Raw genomic sequence first — 13,504 nt, 5'->3', positions numbered from 1 at the left:
AAAGACGCTACGGACGCTGCGAGGATGAGACTCGGAATTCTGCGGAATTGGGTAAGCCACCGGGTTTACCCCCTCATCCAAGATGCCGATACGTACCTGGCCGCCTGTGACATCTTAAAGGTGCATTACCAGCAGCCTACGAATGAGGTGTATGCTAGGCATCTACTCGCTACTCGCGCACCGCGATCTGGGGAATCGGTGGAGGAGTTCCTAAGCATTCTGAAAATGCTTGGCAAAGACTGTAAGTGCCGAGATGTAAAAGCCGCAGTGTACACCGATGAGCTTGTTCGCGATGCCTTTATCACAGGCCTCAGCTCCACTTACATCCGGCAAAGACTGCTGGAAAAAACGGGGTTGGACCTGAAACAGGCTGCGGACACCGCGCGGTCCCTGGATGTGGCCCAGAGAAACTCGGACGCCTACTCTTCAGCCCGCGCCATCCACACCGCCACGTGCGCACCGAGGGCGCCGCCATCTTGGAAGGCATCTTCCCCGCCCGGCAGCCCGACACTGCGGGGACCAGCTCTCCCCCCAGAAGCCCTACGACAGCCGCGACGCGTCAGGGACCCAACTGCTACTTCTGCGGGCAGCCAAAGCACACCAGAAACCTGTGCCCGGCGAAAGGCACCACCTGCTTTAAGTGCGGTAAGAAGGGGCACTTCGGGAAGGTGTGCAGAGGGAACCCCGCCGGAAAACCAACCGCCGGAAAACCCGCCACCGCCGCGTGTGCGCCGTGGGAGCGGCCATCTTGGACACCATCTTGCCCGACCTCGTGGGGTCCGCCATCTTATGAGCAGACAGCGTGGACGCCATCTTGTATCGATCAGGGCCCTACAGTGGCATCGGTCACAGTGGACCAGACCAGGCCGCACCCGCTATCCAAATCAATGGTGGACATCGAGGTAAACGGGTGCCGGGTTAAATGCTTAATTGACAGTGGAAGCACGGAGAGTTTTATCCACCTTGAACTGGCACAGCAACTCTCCCTAAAGGTGGTCCCTACTCAGGGTACCATCTCTATGGCTGATAAAACCCAGACATCGACCATTCTGGGTTACTGCACGGTACAATTGGGCGTTAACGGAACTGTATACGATAATTTTAAAGTGTTAATCATGAAGAACCTATGTGCGAGCGTGATCTTGGGCCTGGATTTCCAGTGCAATCACCAAAGCATCACGCTCAAGTACGGTCGCTCACTACTGCCCCAACAGTACAGCATTCCCTCACTACTGGCACAACAGAACAGCTCTCCCTCAGTACAGCCCCGACAGTGCAGCTCTCCCTCACTACTGTCTCTGACACTACAATTCACCCTCAGTACTGACCTGACAGTACAGCACTCCCTCAGTGCTGACCCCGACGGTACAGCTCCCCTTCAGTACTGCCCGACAGTACAGTTTTCCCTCAGTACTGCCCCGTCAGTGCAGCTCAACCTCAGTACTGACCCTGAAAATGCTGCTCCCCCTGAGTACGGACCCCGACAGGACTGCTCTCCCTCAGTACTGCCCCCTACAGTACAGCTCTCCTTCAGTACTACCCACGTCAATGCAGCTCACCCTCAGTGCTGCTTCCGACAGTGCAGCTCTCCCTCAGTACTGCCCCCACAGTACAGCTCTCCCTCAGTACTGTCCCCACAGTACAGCTCTCCCTCAGTACTGCCCCGACAGTACAGCTCTCCCTCAGCACTGACCCCGACAATACAGCTCACCTTCAGTACTGACCCTGAAAGTACAGCTCTCCCTCAGTACTGCCCCGACAGTACAGCTCTCCCTCAGTACTGACCCCGACAGTATAGCTCTCCCTCAGTACTGACCCCGACAGTACAGCTTTCCCTCAGTACTGATCCAGACAGTGCAGCCCTCCCTCAGTACTGAACCCGACAGTTCAGCTCTCCCTCAGTACTTTCCCTGACAGTACAGCTCTCCCTCAGTAAAGCCCCCCAACAGTGCAGCTCTCCATCAGTACTGCCCCCGACAGTACAGCACACCCTCAGTACTGCCCCCACAGTACAGCTCACCCTCAGTACTGACCACGACAGTACAGCTCTCCCTCAGTACCAATCCCGACAGTTCAGCTCTCCCTCAGTATTGCCCCTCACAGTGCAGCCCCCTCTCAGTAATGCCCCGACAGTACAGCTCTCCATCAGTACTGCCCCCGACAGTACAGCTCTCCCTCAGTACTGATCCCGACAGTTCAGCTCACCCACAGTACTGACCACGAAAGTACAGCTCACCGTCAGTACAGCCCCCGACATTACAGCTCTCCCTCTGCCCTGTCCCCCAACATTGCAGCTGATAATGTGCTTTAAGGGACCCACATTTACTTTCGCTAATCTTTCCGTTTTTACAATCCGATAGTAGATTTTACAGTCTGTTTGATGTCTCTCGCTAGTTTACCTTTTACTGAGCTGATCTTTTTGTTCGGTCTGAACTTCTGGTCCCATTTTTGGTCCGTTAAAATATTGGATACCAAACGCTTTACTGAGCGTATTACACAAAAAGAATCATAACGAGTTAGAAGGGCACTGCTCTGTCTGTGTGAACAGTGAATTCTAAAATAGGGAGGATACACCACTTATCTAGGATGAGGTAAATCCCAAAAGTTCGCATTCCTGCTTTCTGTCCAGCAACCACTTTAAAATGTGCCTGTCGGGATACTGGGGGATAAAAGGAGTGCGTTTAACCCTGAAATCCCCGGTGTAAAATGGACTTCTCTCAGTCACAGTCTTTGCTCACACTCACAGAACAGTTGCATCCTCGGCGCTGGGGAACACATCAGCCGGCTGGAAATAGGCTTTAGGGGTGGCGGGAAATAAAGGGAGAAATTAAATAAAACACAGAAATTATTCTTAGAATCTATATTAGCCTTACCCTGATCCCGCAACAATATTCTGTCTCTTTTTCCGTGTAGATTTCGCAAGTTAAATCCTTGTTATTTCACTACAACTGATCAGGTAGAAGTACCTTTTTATTTGATCAATTCACAAATTGTGAATTTGATCTGTGTGAAAGCTGCTGCCCGCCCTCAGGGTGGATTTCAACTCAAACATTCCTCATTTGTGTCAGAACAAGAAGTGGCCTTTCTGGACAATTCAAAGTGTAGCGGTTTGACAATTGGCTCCCAATTCACGTGTGGACACAGTTGGTTATAGATTTAACTGTATCTCTACTTGTTGTAGGGAGGCTCAGTAAAACAGACACATGGTTAGAAATAAATTGTTATGTTTCCATCTGGATAGTGTTTGCTAAAATTCCCATTGATTTCCTGTTGTTTCCACGTTGAGCCCAGGGCCCAAGAGCCAGTGTCTTGTCAGTGAGCTAAGAGGTGGCTGTTTCTGTAGGTGAGGATATCAAACATTTAACAGCCAAATTAAGCTAAACAGTAAAGATCAACCCCCGCGCTGTAGCTGTTATAAAGGTTACATTTTCCTCATTTTCAAGGTGGTTATTCGACAGCAATCAATATCCCCATCCCGAGACGGAACTGTCCGAGAGAATGTGTTGGAGAGATGGTGATGATAACTTTGAAAGGCAGATTAGAGAGCAAAAGGGAAATATCGCAATCTGCCCTCAGAGTTATTAACATAAACTATCTTCAAACACTTTCGCTCGGTCACTTCCATCCCGGGGTGGATATATATTACTGTCAGAGAATCCCCCTGAAAATGAGGAAAGAACAACCTTTATAACAACTACAGCACAGGAATGGTACGTTCTGTATCTAAGAATATAACGGGTCTATCAGCTGCAGATTCCCAATGTTAAATGTAACTGTGGAAAGTCAGTGCTCATTCCCCCAGTAACTGAGGCGATTGATGCTCAGGGTTAGATTAATTCGGCAGTTAAATGGTTAATGTCCTTATTTACAGAAACAGCCTCCTCTCAGCTCACTGACAAGACACTGACTCTGGGACCCTGGGCGCAAAGCCCCAAACATCTGCCAATCGATGGGAATTTTAACACTGTCTCAGATGGAAATGTGACAATTTATTTCTAACCATGTATCTGATTCACTGAACTTCCCTGGAATAAGAAGATATAAAGTCAAATTTTAACTAACTTTGTTCACAGGGGAAGCGGAGTCGAATTGTCAAACTGGTTGGAATTGGTTTGATCAGAAAGGCCGTTCCCTGTTCTGAAGCGGATGAGGGTTGTTTGAGTTGAAATCCATCCTGAGGGTGGCAGCAGCTTTCACACAGAAGGCGAAGTTTTGAGTCTCACAGAACAACGATCAGCTCAAATTCTCAATCTGTAACTTACTCATATCAGACAAGGAACTTCTAATGATTGGATGTAGTGAAATAACAAAGATATAACTCGCAAAATCTGCATGGAACTAGAGAAAGAAAATCCTTGCACATCAAAGTAAGGTTAATGTAGCTTCAAATCTTCATTCCTGTGCTTTATAATTTTATTTTCTCCATTCCTCTCTAACGCCAGTAAATCATGGACTCATGTGTTCCCCAGGGACGGGGATGCAGCTATTCTGTGAGTGTGGGCTCAGACAGTGGCTGAGGGCAATCCATTTTACATTGGGAATATCGAGGCTAAACCTGGTCTACTGGTCTCCACCAGTCTCCCCGCGGACTCTCAAATTACCAGCAGGTCGCAGGATCCCATCACTGCTCTTAATACAAAAAGTAACTACTCAGATTACCAGCAGGTAGGAGCATCCCATCACTAATCTTTACAGATAAAGAAACGACACAAATTATGAAAAGGTAGGCGGGTCTCCATTACTAATCTTTTAATGAAAATAATTACTCACATTTACAATAGAACACCATCACTACTCTGTTGTTAACAACTAACTACACAAATTCCCAACAGGCGCGAAGCTACATCCGAATATGTATCACATTTAGCATGATTAAACTGACACAAATAATTACAACCTCCAGCTATCTTGTCCCACTGATTGATAATTGTAAACACTTCTATCATATTGCCCCACAATCTGCGTTGCTTTAACCAAAAGAAACACCAACGTTCAAAGCTTTCTGTATATTTGTGGTTCCTCAGACCCGGTCGCTCCCCAGTGAATCTGTGCATAAACCTCTCTAAAGTCTCCATCCTTCCTACAGTGCAGGGCTCAGTACTACACACAAAACTCAAACTGAGGCCTTACTAAACTTGTATATAGGCTCATCGCTACCTTCTGGGTTTTATACTCTATACCTCGTGCTTAAACCTAGAATTTCATCAGCTTCTTTAGGACTTTCTCAAGGTGAGGTGCTGCTTTCAATGTCTTACAATCTGTATCCCCAAATCTCTCTGCTCCTCCACAGCACCGAGCCATCTTCCACTCCGAGTATAATTACAGCTCTTCTGAATAAGTAACTATATCTCCTATTCTAGCACCCTCTGCGAGTTTCAGTACCAGTCCCTCTAGGCCTCAATGAATCATTAGCAAATTAATTAATCTAAATCAATTGGGCATAAACCTCAGCAACAATAAACTAACCTCAAATGCAAAGAACCCCCAATAAACTGGCCTCAAATGAGTTAAATCTCTGAAATTAGTAGGCTATGCTGAAATGCCTATAACCTCCTGCCTTAATAAACTAACTCCAAACTGCTATAATCCCAAATAATAATAAACTAACAACTTTTAATGTGCCTTTTTTTCCCTGACGTGCTGTTCACAGTTTGAAGCCGAGACGCTGTATTTGCGATGATTGCCAGATGTCCAAGTTCATAATGTCCACTCGGGATAGAAGAGAAGAGAAAAGGCAGTTGAGAATTTGTAGAAGAACGCCGTTTATTCAAACGCGTAAATGCTAAGAAGGAGTTTACTAATTTAAGCAATGTAACATTTCAGTGGAGATTCAGTGAGGAGCCGTGTCAGTTGGGTTTGGGGCTAGGTGTCAGTGTGCAGCTTGGGCTTTGGGATGTGGGACTGGGTTAGTGTGGTGTCGGTGTGTGGCTGGGTCAGTGGGGTGTGTGGCTGGGCTGCTGGGGTGTAGGTTTGGGGCTGGGTCAGTGGGGTGTGGGGCTGGGTCTGTGGGGTGTGGAGCTGGGTCAGTGGGGTGTGGGGCTGGGTCAGAGGGGTATGTGGCGGGTTCAGTGGTGTGTCGGTTTGGGGCTGGGTCAGTGGGGTTTCGGTGTGGGGCTGGGTCAGTGGGGTGTGGGGCTGGGTCAGTGGCATATGGACCTGGTTCAGTGGTGTGTCGGTATGGGGCTGGGTCAGTGGGGTGTGCGGCTGGGTCAATGGGGTGTGGGGCTGGGTAAATGGGGTGTGGGGCTAGGTCAGTGGGGTGTGGGTGTGGGGCTGGGTCAGTGGGGTGTGGGGCTGGGTAAATGGGGTGTGGGGCTGGGTCAATGGGGTGTGGGGCTGGGACAGTTAGGTGTGGGGCTGGGTCAGTGGCGTGTCGGGCTGGTTCAGTGATGCGTCAGTAAGGTGCTGGGTCAGTGGGGTGTTGGTGTGAGGCTGGGTCAGTGGAGTTTCGGTATGGAGTTTGGTCTGTGGGATGTGGGACTGGGTCAGTGGAGTATGCGGCTAGTTCAGTGGGGTGTCGCTATGTGGCTGGGTCAGTGGGGTGTGGGGCTGTGTCAGTGGGGTGTGGGGATGCGTCAGTGGGGTGTGCGGCTGGTCCTGTGGGGTGCAGGTGTGGGGCTGGGTCAGTGGGGTGCGGGGCTGAATCAGTGAGGTGTGGGGCCGCTAGCTTAAAGGGAACATTGGTGAACTGTAATGGTCATTGAAAAGGCAAGTTAAAACGGCAAAGAAAAGATCCCTTTATGGACATAACCCTCCCTGTCTCTGTAACCTCCTCCAGCTCTACAAGGCGCCACCTCCATAACCTTTCTGTTCATCCGGCTCTGGCCTCTTGTGAATGTCATCCTCTCCTCACGCTTTCTATGACGGCCGTGCTTTCGGCTACCCAGGCTCTCTGCGCTGCAATTCCCCACCTTAACCTCTCTTGCTCCTCCTCCTCCTTTTAAGACCCTCCTGAAACTCACTTGTTTGTACAACGTTCTGAGCACCCCACCCCCTCCTTTATTCAGCGCCCATCGTTCATTTGATTCATCTCCTGTGAAGCGCCCGGTGATGTTTTTCGATGTTTGAAACGCTGAGGAAATGCAAGTTATTCCTGTTGTGTGTTTATTACACTAGTGTCAGCGTGAGTGAAACAGCAGATACCTGACTTTCGCAAGGTTCAACCTTGGTTATAAATTTATGCTGGAGAATAACTTCAACTATAGTTTGGAAAAAATACTGATCCGAGACTGAATCACTTTTATATATCCTCAGCAGGGAAAGGAAAGGACACTGACTGATAGTTTGATTCGATGCTCATGTTTGGGCCCACACGCATCGAGACACACGTACAAGTGGAGAATTATGATTGTAAAACAGCAGTTAAATCTACCACTTGTCTATTTATGGCTTTTTTGCTACTCGCAAGACCCCTAAATATTCCACTAATCAATGCTGTGCATCACCTCCCCGTTTAAAGTTACATGATGCATAACATAAAAGCTTATTGTTAATATTAGTAGAACATCGGTAAATGTCCTCACCTCCTACAGTGCTCATTAGTTAGGTGTTGACAACATGAGTGAATATATTCAAATAGAAGCACCAAGCATGTCACATTTCCATAAATGCATGGACAATGTCACTGCCTATAAGAACAGAGGGATCACATCCAGCTATATATAGTGAGTGTATAAAAATCGCTATCATAAATTAAAATAAGTTAAGATCGAAACTCAACAATTCAAAATTAGAAGCATAAGTCTGTCAAGAAAAACAATAAAACACCACAAGACCTTTTGAGACCAAGTAGAGGATCATTTAATTCTTGAACATAAATAAAGGCAATTATAAAGCTAAGAAGACAGAGTTGGCAAAAGTGGACTGGGAAAATAGATTAAAGGGTCAGTCGTAAGCAAAGCAGTGGCAAGTCAATTAAGGAGATTTTTCATAACTCTCAGGAAAGGTTTATTTCAGTGAGAAAGAAAGACTCTACAAGAAGGATGACTAACTAAGGACGTTATCAAATTGAAGTAAATTCAGCTGATGATACAAAGCTAGTTGGGACTGTAACAGTTATGAGAACACAAACAGTCTGCCAAGGGATATATATATTTTTTTTTATTCATTGATGGGATGTGGGCGTCGCTGGCTGGCTAGGCCTGCATTTAGTGCTCATCCCTAATTGTCCTTGAGAAGATGGTGGTGAGCCGTTGCAGTCCATGTTCATAGCGGTTGTTTACAACTGAGTGGTATGCTCGGCCATTAAGAGTCAACCACATTGCTGTTGGTCTGGAGTCACATGTAGGCCAGACCAGGTAAAGACAGCAGATTTATTTCCCTAAAGGACATTAGTGAACCAGATGGGTACCACTTAGTAATGGTCGCCATTACTAAGACTAACCATTTAATTCCAGAATTAAATTGAATTTAAATTTCCCCAGCTGTTATGGTGGGATTTGAACCCATCATTTGGTCAGAGCATTTGATTGAGCTCTCCAGCTTACTAGTCTAGTGATATAACCACTACGCCACCGCCTCCTCTTTGTATTTTAAGCAAGGATACACTTACCTTCGAGGCAGTGCAACGAAGGCTCACGAGATTGATTCCTTGGATTAGAGATCTGTCCTATGATGAAAGATTGTTTAGAATTGGCCTATACTCCCTGTAGTTTAGAAAAATCAGTGGTGATCTCATTGAAACATACAAGATTCTGAAGGGGTTTTAAAGGCTGAGAGGTTGTTTCCCCTGGCTGGGGTGTCTGCAACTAGGGGACATTGTCTCAGGATAAGGGGTAAGCCATTTAAGAATGAGATGAGGAGGGATTTCTTCACTCAGAGGATTGTGAATATTTGGAATTCCCTGCCCCAGAGGGCTGTGAACGCTGAGTGTTTGAGTATATTCATGGCTGAGCTAGATATATTTTTCGACTCTGGGGGAATCAAGGGATATAGAGATCGGGCTTGAAATTGGAGTTGACATCGATGATCAGCCATAATTTATTGAATGGCGGAGCAGGCTCGAAGGGCCGTATGGCTTACTCCAGCTCTTACATCTTAAGTTCTTATGTCCTTATGCAAGATTAGTGGTAGGCCAGAGCATTGTGATTTTTTTAGAAACCAGCAAAGGATGAATAAAAAGATAATTAAAATGGAGTAGATAGGTTATGAGAGTAAACTAGCAAAAAATATAAAAATATAAAAAGAATAGAGTAGCTAAAGTAATGGTTAGTCATATAGAGGATGAGACTGGGGAATTAATAATGGGAAACAAGGAAATGGAAGAGAATTTGAACGAATATTTCGTATCAATCGTCATGGTAGAAGATTGTGAATCAAGGGGCAAAAGGGAGGGAGGAATTTGAACAATCACTCTTAGCATAGAAAATGTACTAGTCAAACTAATGGGACTAAAGAATGACAAGTCACCTGGGCCTGATGGCACACATCCTATTGTTTTTAAAGAACTGGCTGCAGAAATAGTGGATGTGTTGCTTGTAATCTACCAAAATGGATTGTGGAAGGTTCCCAGCTGATTGGAAAACTGCAAAAGTAACTCCGCTATTCAAGAAAGGAAGGAGCCACGAAGCAGGAAACAACAGGCCAGTTAGCCTACCATCTGTTATCGAGAAAATGTTGGAATCCATTATTAAGAATATAATAACAGGACATTTAGAAAATCATAATACAATCAAGCAGAGTCAACATGGTTTTATGAAAGGGAAATCGTGTTTGACAAATTAGCTGGAGTACTTTCAGAATGTATCGAACAGGTTGGATAAAGGGGCACCATTCGATGCAGTGTATTTGCATTTCCAGAAGGCATTCAATAATGTGCCAGATAAAAGTTTACTGCACAAGATAAGAGCTCGTGGTATTGGTGGTAATATATTCGATTGGATGGAGGATTGGCTGAATAAAGCAAATCAGAGATTCAGAATAGATGGATCATTTTCAGGTTTGCAAAATATAACTAGTGGGTTGCTGAAGGGATCAGTGTTGGAGCTTCAACTATTTACAACTTATATTACTGACTTGGATGAAGGGACTGAGTGTACTTTTGCCGAATTTGCTGATGATACAAAGATAGGTGGGAAAGCAAGTTTTGACGAGTACAGAAAGAGTTTGCAAAGGGTTAAATGAATGGGTAAAAAATTGTCAGATGGAGTATAATGTGGGAAAATGAGAGGTTATCCAATTTGTTAGGAAGATTAAAAAGCAAAATATCATTTAAATGCAGAGACACTACATAATTCGGCGGTGCAGAGGGATCTGGGTGGTGTTCTTGTACATGAAGCACAAAAACTTGGCATGCTGGTACAGCAATAAGGAAGGCAAATGGAATATTGGGCTTTATTGCAAGGGGGAAGGAGTATAAATGTACAGAAGTCTTGCTACAACTGTACAGAGCGTTGGTGAGATCACAGCTGGTGTACTGCATGCAGTTGTGGTCTCCTTATTTAAGGAAGGTTATACTTGTATTGCAAGAAGCTCAGAGAAGCTTCACTTAGTTGATTCCTGAGTTGAAGGGGCTGTCTTAAGAAAAAACAATTGATCAGGTTGGACCCATACTCATTGGAGTTTAGAAGAATGAGAGGTGGTCTTATTTAAACATATACGTTTCTGAGGGGGCTTGAGATGGTAGATGCTGAGATTATGTTTCACCTCATGGGGGAATCTAGAACTATGGGGCATAGTTTAAGAATACCGGTCGCCCAATTAACCGGAGATGAGGAGGAACTTCTTCCCGCAGAGGTCCGTGAATACTTGGAAATCTCTACCCCAGAGAGCTGTGGAGCTGAGTCATTGAATATATTCAAGGCGGAGAAAGAAATCTCTATTTGAAAGTATGGTACATTCCAAGAAGAAGGAAGCGTAAGGGAACCAACAGGGCTCCTTGGATTATGAGAGAGATAGAGAAGATGATGAATCAAAAAAGGTGTATAATGCATGTCAGGTGAATTCTTCAAGGGGGAACCAGACTAAATATAAAACGTTGAGAGGGGAAGTGAAGATGAAAGTAAGATTGGCAAAGAGAGAATATGAGAGTAGAATGGCCGTTAGCATAAAAGGGAGCCTAAAAATCTCCAACCAGCATATAAAGAGTAAACAGGTATTAAGAGGTGGGGAGGGGCCTATTAGGAACAAAGCAATTGATAAATGCTCAGAGGTGCAGGGCTAGAATACTTAATGAATACTTTGCATCTAAGGAAGCGGATGCTGACAAAATATTGGCAGAAGCCGATATGGTAGAGGTATTGGATGGGATGGAAATTATAGGCAGGATGGACTGGAAAAGCTGGATATGCTTCGAGTGGGTAAGTCAGCTGGTCCAAATCGCTGGCATCCCAGATTGTTAAGGCAAGTAGGGTTTGAGATAACAGAAGGGCTTGCCATAATCTTCCAATCTTCCCTAGAAACGGGTGAGGTGCCAAAGGATTAGAACGTGGCAAAGATGACACACTCGTTCAAGAAAATGTACAAGGGCAAATCACGTAACTACAGGCCGGTCAGTTTAATATCAGTGGGGGGTCAGGTTTTAGAAAATATAATCAGGAAAAAAATTAACAGGAACTTGTAGAGCTTTAAGTTAACTAAGAAGAGCCAGCACGGATTTATAAAGGGCCGATCGTGTTTCATTAATCTAATTGAATTTTTTGATGAAATAACAGAGAAGGTTGATGAAGGGAATGCAGTGGATGTTGTCGATATGGATTTGAAGACCGCGTTTGACAAAGTACCACATAAAGGGCTGGTTATCAAAATTGGGCCTCATGGAATAGGAGTGTCAGTGTCAGCTTGCATAAGAAACTGGCTTAAGGACAGAAAACAGCGAGTCATGGTAAATGGTCGTTCTTCAAACTACAGCATGGTAGACAGTGGGCCTCCCAAAGTGTTAGTGCTGGAGCCACTGTTTTTGATATATATATATATAGATATATATATATATATATATACATATATATATATATATATATATATAAACGACTTGATATTGGAATACAGGATAACATTTTAAAGTTTGCCGATGATACCAAACTTGGACGTGTGGTAAACAGTGAGGAGCATACCAATCTACAGCAACAGAAAATAGATAGGCTAGAATAACGGGAAGAAAAGTGGCAGCTGGAATTTAATACAGAGAAGGATGAGATGATACATTTTGGCAGAAGGATACGGAGAGGCAATATAGACTTAATGGTGCAGTTCTAAAGAGTGTGCACAGAGGGACCTGGGTTTCGTGAGCACAGATCTTTGAACGTGGCAAGACATATTGAGAGAGTAGTTTTCAAAGCATGTGGGATCTTGGGCTTCATAAATAGAGGTATAGAGCATAAAACCAGGGAAGTTATGCTGGAATAACAACAGAAAATGCTGGAAAAACTCAGCAGGTCAGGCAACATCCGTTGAGAGAAATTTGAGTTGACGTTTCGGGTCGAACACTTCTTCAAAACTGGAAAGATAAGAAAATACATCGAAGGCAGGGCTGCGATCGGACAAAAGAAGTGAAAGAAACAAAAGAAGTAAAAGAGCTAGATGAGATGGTAATAGGCTGAGATTAGGTGTAAAGTGTACCGGCAGGGCAAGAAATAGCTGCCAGGTGTGAGAGAGAAACAAAAGGAAAGGGGGGGGGGAAAGGAGTGGAAAAATTTAAAGAAAAAATGTGTAATAGGGGCCGAGGTTATGATCTGAAATTGTTGAACTCGATATTGAGCCCGGAAGGCTTCAGAGTGCCTAATCGGAAGATGAGGTGCTGTTCCTCGAATTTACGTTGAGCTTCCGTGGAACACTACAAGAGGCCACGGACGGTGAGGTCCGAGTGGGAATGGAGTGGTGAATTAAAATGACAGGCGACCGGAAGCTCAGGGTCACTCTTACGGACTGAACGAGGTGTTCCGCAAAGCGGTCACCCAATCTGCGTTTTGTCTCCCCAATGTAGAGGAGACCGCATCGTGAGCAGCGAGTACAGTATACCAGATTGCAAGAAGATTGGGTGACCACTTTGCGGAACACCTCCGTTCAGTCCGTAAGTGTGACCCCGAGCTTCCGGTCGCCTGTCATTTTAATTCACTGCTCCATTCCCACTCGGACCTCACCATCCTTGGCCTCTTGTATTGTTCCATGGAAGCTCAATGTAAACTCGAGGAACAGCACCTCATCTTCCGATTAGGCACTCTGCAGCCTTCCGGACTCAATATCGAGTTCAACAATTTCAGATCATAACCTCGGCCCCTATTACACATTTTTTCTTGTAATTTTTCCACTCCTTTCCCCCCCCACTGTCCGTTTGTTTCTCTCTCACACCTGGCAGCTATCTCTTGCCCTGCCAGTACACTTTACACCTAATCTCAGCCTATTACCATCTCGTCTAGCTCTTTTACTTCTTTTGTTTCTTTCACTTCTTTTGTCCGATCGCAGCCCTGCCTTCGATCTATTTCCTTTTCTTTCCAGTTTTGAAGAAGGATTCAACCCGAAGCATCAACTCAAATTTCTCTCCACGGATGTTGCCTGACCTGCTGAGTTT

The sequence above is a fragment of the Somniosus microcephalus genome, unplaced genomic scaffold (genome assembly GCF_052327205.1).
Source record: "Somniosus microcephalus isolate GS21.2 unplaced genomic scaffold, FLI_Smic_1.0 unresolved_chr2, whole genome shotgun sequence".
NCBI classification, from domain to species: Eukaryota; Metazoa; Chordata; class Chondrichthyes; order Squaliformes; family Somniosidae; genus Somniosus; species Somniosus microcephalus.
Note: the sequence above shows the minus strand (reverse complement) of the source record.